The sequence below is a fragment of the Triticum urartu genome, chromosome 6, assembly GCF_003073215.2.
Source record: "Triticum urartu cultivar G1812 chromosome 6, Tu2.1, whole genome shotgun sequence".
NCBI lineage: Eukaryota > Viridiplantae > Streptophyta > Magnoliopsida > Poales > Poaceae > Triticum > Triticum urartu.
Window position 1 is genome coordinate 244,234,282 of NC_053027.1, and position 6,000 is coordinate 244,240,281.

A 6,000-nucleotide genomic window follows, 5' to 3' on the forward strand; every position below is an offset into this window, starting at 1 on the left:
CAGGAGAGGAGCGGCGGTGGTTTAAGAGGAGAAGAGCGGAAGAGCGGCGCTGGTCTTGGAAGTATTTTTTTGTTGTTTCGCGTATTTTGGGTCAAAGTTTGACCACGTACTGTATTTGACAAGCAAAATGTGAATGCATGTCACCAAAAATTGTACGTTTGGTTCGTATCTGAATGTACTTTCAAATTATACTCCCTCCATTTTTGTATACAAGGCCACAAACTCATATTACAGGTACCAAGGTAAAAATCAATGCTATGTTTAAGTCAATGTTGCAAGCTAGCTTGTCACCTTGATTGTCGTGTTAATTAATGTGGTTTTTCTCTCCCAAGCACAACAAGCCAACCCTCTTACTCCTCATTGGTTGATTAATGTTGGGAATGCAAGCTAACCTTCTCACTCCCGCATGCACACAAGGGATATTAATGTCCTCGGGTGCTAGTACGAGGCAAACGCCATCAATTTTGCCTCGATTAATGTTAGTGGCCTTGTATAGTTGCAAATTGTAATTTTGATAGTGGCCTTGTATACAACGTATAACATATATTTTATGTGCGAAAATCATGGTCAATTATGACCCAGAATAAAAGGGAGACTAGTTAATGTGGGGTCGCTTTCTTAATTGAAGGGTAAATTGATTTTATTTTGATCCAGTCAGAGCGCGCCGGCCCTCTCGTCCAATCCTAAATCGCTGCCGCACGCTCCTCTCCCTCTTCTCCATTGCAAAACCACCTCCTCTCCTCTCCATCATCTCCATTCCAAAACCACCGTCTCGCCTCTCCCTCTTCTCTATTGCAAGACCACCGTGTCTCCTCCGTTTTCTAGACGCTTTGCTCCATGGCGCGGGCGCAATCCATGGATACAAAATTAGTATACTGTATACTATTTAAAAGTCGAGGGCGGGGCTTTTCCTGCGCGGTAGGCGGCGGGGCAGTTCCGCCTAGTCGGTTCGACAGAGACGCGAGAAGACGAGGGAGTAGGCTGCTGCAAACGTAGGGCTGTGTGATTTGACAGCGAGTTACTGCTGGACAGGTGGGGCCCCGTGATTTGACTTGCCATTATCATTTTAACTGCGGCGCTACGACCGGCGTGAGTCTCCCAGATTCCTGACCACCTCCATACAGGTGCCTCTCCCAATGCTCCACCATGTAGTAGAGGCTGGCTCTTGCATGAGAGCCCACTTCTCCACTTTTTCCTTGCCTCTCTTTCCTCCACATATGCAAAAATGCCATGTAAAGCGCACTATTGTACTTACTTTTACTTGCTCCTACAGGTGCTTAAGCTTGCCACATAGGCATAAAGTCTGATGTGGCAAGTTAATCAAGAAGAGAGAGACTAGTTTGGTGACCCAAGGAAGAAACGGTGCTAAGCGCGTGTACCTAGGTGAAAAGACAATTTTGAGTCTATAGCTAATTAAATGAAGCAAACTTAGCAACACCATTTCATTGGAAGAGGTCACTCCTTGGCAAATGCAATAAATACACGCGCTTACTAGCACCGTTTCTTCCTTGAGTACGAAGAAAGAGATAGAGAGGAGTAAAAAAAATACACTTATAGCCAACCTTGTTGTAGTATGAGTGACTAAGTGATGACTATGTATGACATGCCAACATCAGATAGCCTAACGCACCGTGTTAAATCTCCAAGGGCGCGACCGCGCGAGCGACGCGACGGTCGTGGTAGGCGCGACCATGATACGGGCTGCTGGCAGCCCTTGGATCTGAGATCAAACGGTCGCATGCTAAGTTGCTGAAAATTTGCAGAATAACCCTCCAGGATAGGATATTCACCCATAGGTCTAGAATCACGCCATGCAACCGTTCGATCTCAGATCCAAGGGCTCTCGGAAGCCCGTATCATGGGAGAATGGAAAGCCACTACCCTGCCGTTCGCACGCTGGCAGTTCGCTCCTACTCGTCCCCGCACGTCCTTCAATACTACGGCGGTTCGCTCCTAGTCGTCCCGTCCATTCACATTACGGCAGTTCCACTAATCCTAACCCTCCTCCCAAATCCATGGCGTCCCAAATCTCCATGATCGGCGGTGAGTACAAGGTTAGAACCATCACCGGCGATGAGTTCGACGTCATCTACACCCGTTCTTCCGCGACGGTGAAAGGATGCCTTTCTCGCTTCAGACGCATGTTCGAAAACTCAGATGATGAGTGGGTCGCTGGGCTAGATGTTGAGTACACCACAGTCCTGGGACGAGAGAAGGATCTAAAGGACGAAGAGAGGAAGAAGCCCGCCGTGATCCAGGTTTGCGTGCATGACTTATGCTTGGTCTACCACATATGCCATGCCGACGTTGAGTGCCAGGATTTTAAGGACTTCCTCAGGAGCAACCTAGTCAAATTCGTTACTGTAGACTTTGGTAACGACAAAGAAGTCTGGGTCGGATAGGCCTCGTTGTAGGCAACACCTTCGACCTCCAGAAGAATCGGCTGGTGCCCTCTCGATCAGCCTTCAATGCTGACCCTGGCAGGAGCCATGGTTCATCCTTCGTACGGTAAACTGGTGAAACCTCCATACACGTTTCATCGTCATGCATGGCAGCGGAATGTACTAGATATAGACCACATCCAGTACGCTGCAATGGATGGCTACCTTTGCTTCAATATCTACAAGGGTTGGATGAAGAGCAACAGCCAAGTGTGCGGTTCAAGCAAAGAAGTATCGGCCAAGAGGAAGAGGGACAAGGACGAAGTCGAGGACGTGGACGAGGACTCCGAGTAAGGTGGCAGTGTCGTTGCTCATGGTGGTTCTAATGCAGTGTCTACCGGAATAGTTGCAAAGTTTAATTTCAGGTGTGCTTAATTTAATTTGAGGGGTGTGTTGTGCTGAGCCCCCAGCAGAACTATGTTATGTTTCTTCTCGTTACTTTAACTCTTCAGTACGTACATACTAGTATTTCTTACATTTCATCTTTTAGTTGGTATAGTACTACCACTCGTTTCTTCACATTATATACGTACAATATATATGGCCAACATCATATAGCCAGCAGTTTAGTTGTCAAAGAATTTCAGGGTGCTTAGTTTTGTCAAAGAATTCCAGGATGCTTAGAGGGTGCTTGGATCCAAGGGACTTATTTTAGTCTGACTAAAAATAGTCTCTTTAAGAGGCTAAAGTTCCAAGCACCCCTGACTAAAGAGGGGCTAAAACTAGTCTTGAGACTAAATTTTTTTAGTCAGGGGTACCCCTACTAAAATGTGGATTAGTCCTCTCTCTACTCATTTAACTCCTCTCCTTTAACACAGGCGAGTTCTGGATTGGAGGGTTTGGAGGATAATAAATGCTCATTAACTTGATTTTAGCCTTTTTAGTATTTGGATCCAAGCATGGGTGAGGCTAGCATGTTTTAGTCCCACTACTTTTAGTCATGGGACTAAAACGTATCCAAGCACCCTCTTAGTTTTATTTGAGGGGTGGGTTGTGCTGGACACCATTATTGTGACTAGCCTTTTTAATAGTACTATATGCATAATTTGGCGACGAGCGCTCTCTATATGTACCACCTTTTTTTTAATTTCAAGTTTTGCTCCATGGCGCAATCCATCGATACTACTGCTGTACAAAAGTATACATTTTTTAAAAGGCTAGAGGGCGGGGCAGTCTAGCTTGGTCGGTTTCACGAGAGGCGAGGGCCTTTGTGATTTGACGGCTCATTACTGCTGGAAGGCGGGGCCTTGTGATTTGACTGCTCGTATAAATGCGCCGACGACCTGATCGAGGAGGAGCAAAGAACCGTGCGGTATACTCAAGTTTTCCACTGGAGTAGTACTGCGACGGAGGAGCACGAAACACGGCAGCCCAGTGCCATATGGCGATAAAAAATGATCTAATTTGCTAGTCATCTCATTGTTAGCATTGTTCTATTCATTCCCTCAAAAAAACATTGTTCTATTCATGCCTCGCAGAGAACGTGACACGTGCGGCGAAACACCCGAAGCAAAAGATGAAACACAGGAGCAAAAGAAGAAGGAAGATTATCACCCCAAATGATCTAATTCGCCGCGAGTCGTAACTGCTTCTTCATCGCCTGCACGACCTCCATCTCCTTGCGCGTCTCCTCCGCCATCTTCATCATTGTGTCCATGACGCGGCATTTCTCGACGCGAGCCTTCATCATCTGTTCCACGGCCATATTACGTACCTTGACAGCAGCCGGGTGCTCGATGCGGAGCTTCGCCAACTCTTCCTTCTGTTCCATGGCGAGGGCCTGCAGCATCTTCATCGAGGAACTACTATTCTCATGCAGCTTCTTCCAGCCGGCGTTCTTCTCCTTCAACAGGTCGATCTCGTGGCAGAGCTTCGCATTGTCCTCCCGAAGTCGCAGGATTTCGCCGGTCGCCTTCTTCTCCGAGGCAATGCTCTTCTTCAGCAGCATCACCAAGCCGGCGGTCAACTCCCCCTGCTTGATTGAGCTCAGCGGGCATGTCGTCGAGGCTCTCCTTCAGCAACTCCATCAAGCCTTGGATGAACTCCTTCTGCTTATTGAGCTGATCGGGCATGCCGTCGAGGGATAACGACTCCAGCTCCGCCGCTCGGCATGTTCGCCTCCGCGGCTAGGGCGCTCCTGGGAGCCATCGCCTGCCCGTGAGAGATCTTTCGAGGTCTCTGCATGGCGGCGAGCCTCTTTTTTTCCAGCCTTGGTTGCCGCTCCCTTGTTACGAGTAGTTCTCGACCTAGAGCTCCGCTCACCGGCCATGGCAACGACGGACGAAGAAGAAGCACTTATGAGGAGGAAAGGTAGAGTGATTTTCGGTTAGGTAGTTCCCCTTTTTATAACCTAAGTACTAGCACTAGTACTAATACCTGCATAGTGGGAACACGTTCAGGTTTGGTACGTACTACTAGTAGGTGTGAGCAGGCTTTCGAATGTGATGGGAACAAGGTAAAGATTAATTGATGGTTTTGGTTTCGAGGCCCGAAACGGCTCCCGATGAGTTTAGCGGAACATAAATTTCAAGTACTACACTGCTCAAATGCGTAAATATTGAGTAGTATGTTACTGTCAAAAATTGGCACAAAATACGAAGGAGACCAATGGAAGTACTACTAGCAACCCACGATTTAACTACTCGCATGCGCGCAGTGGAGTAATAATGTCTTTCTTCCGCCCTCACGTCCACTCAATTTGCATGCGCTGTATTAATTCGACCATCAATGAAGTGAACGACTTTACACGCGTCAAATTATCACATGGGGTGGATCTTGGTACAAAATTGCGTCCGCCCGTGTACCCGCGTGTGCGTGCGAGGAATGAGTGCGTGCATGGCGTGCGTGCACATCTTCGCTTCGTGCATGTACCGCCAGTATGGCTCAGGGAGGACGAGTACATTCTTCTGGAACCAGCAGCACGTCACTGTGATCAATCCACGCAAGGAGGTCGCGACAACGCCTACACATGTGCCACGTGGCTTCATGAACTGTAAGAGAGACACTGTGTAGCGTGCCATTGGTATTCTAGTTTACGTGTTTTGCACAAACTCGAAATACTAGTAAGGTACACGTGCATTGCACGCATCAGATTTTGCAACCAAATTATGAATAAATACCACACTATAGCATGTAAGCTCTGAGTCATATATGCCTGATGTAGCCCTTCGTTTAATTCTTATAGTTCATCTCATTCAAAATCAATTAGTTTTTATAAAAAAGCTAAGAACGCGGGAATAGGAAAAACATGGGATTATAGTGGAATGTCGTCTTGAATCCTACAGGATTGTACGAGTGTTTGATTGTGCATAGAAAAAACGCAGAATTCTTTCAAAGAGGTTTGAGTGGATGGGATGTTTCCTATGAAATCTAGTGCAAATGAATCATATGGAAAAATTCCTATGGTTTACAATCCTACGAATCAAACAACCAAGATAGGAAAAATTCCTAATGATTAGAATCCTCCAAAATTCCTTTGAGAATCCTTTGAATCAAAGAAGCCCTTAATCTATTTTATGATTCATGGAATTGTGCGTTGTAAAGCATAAAGTAAAAACAA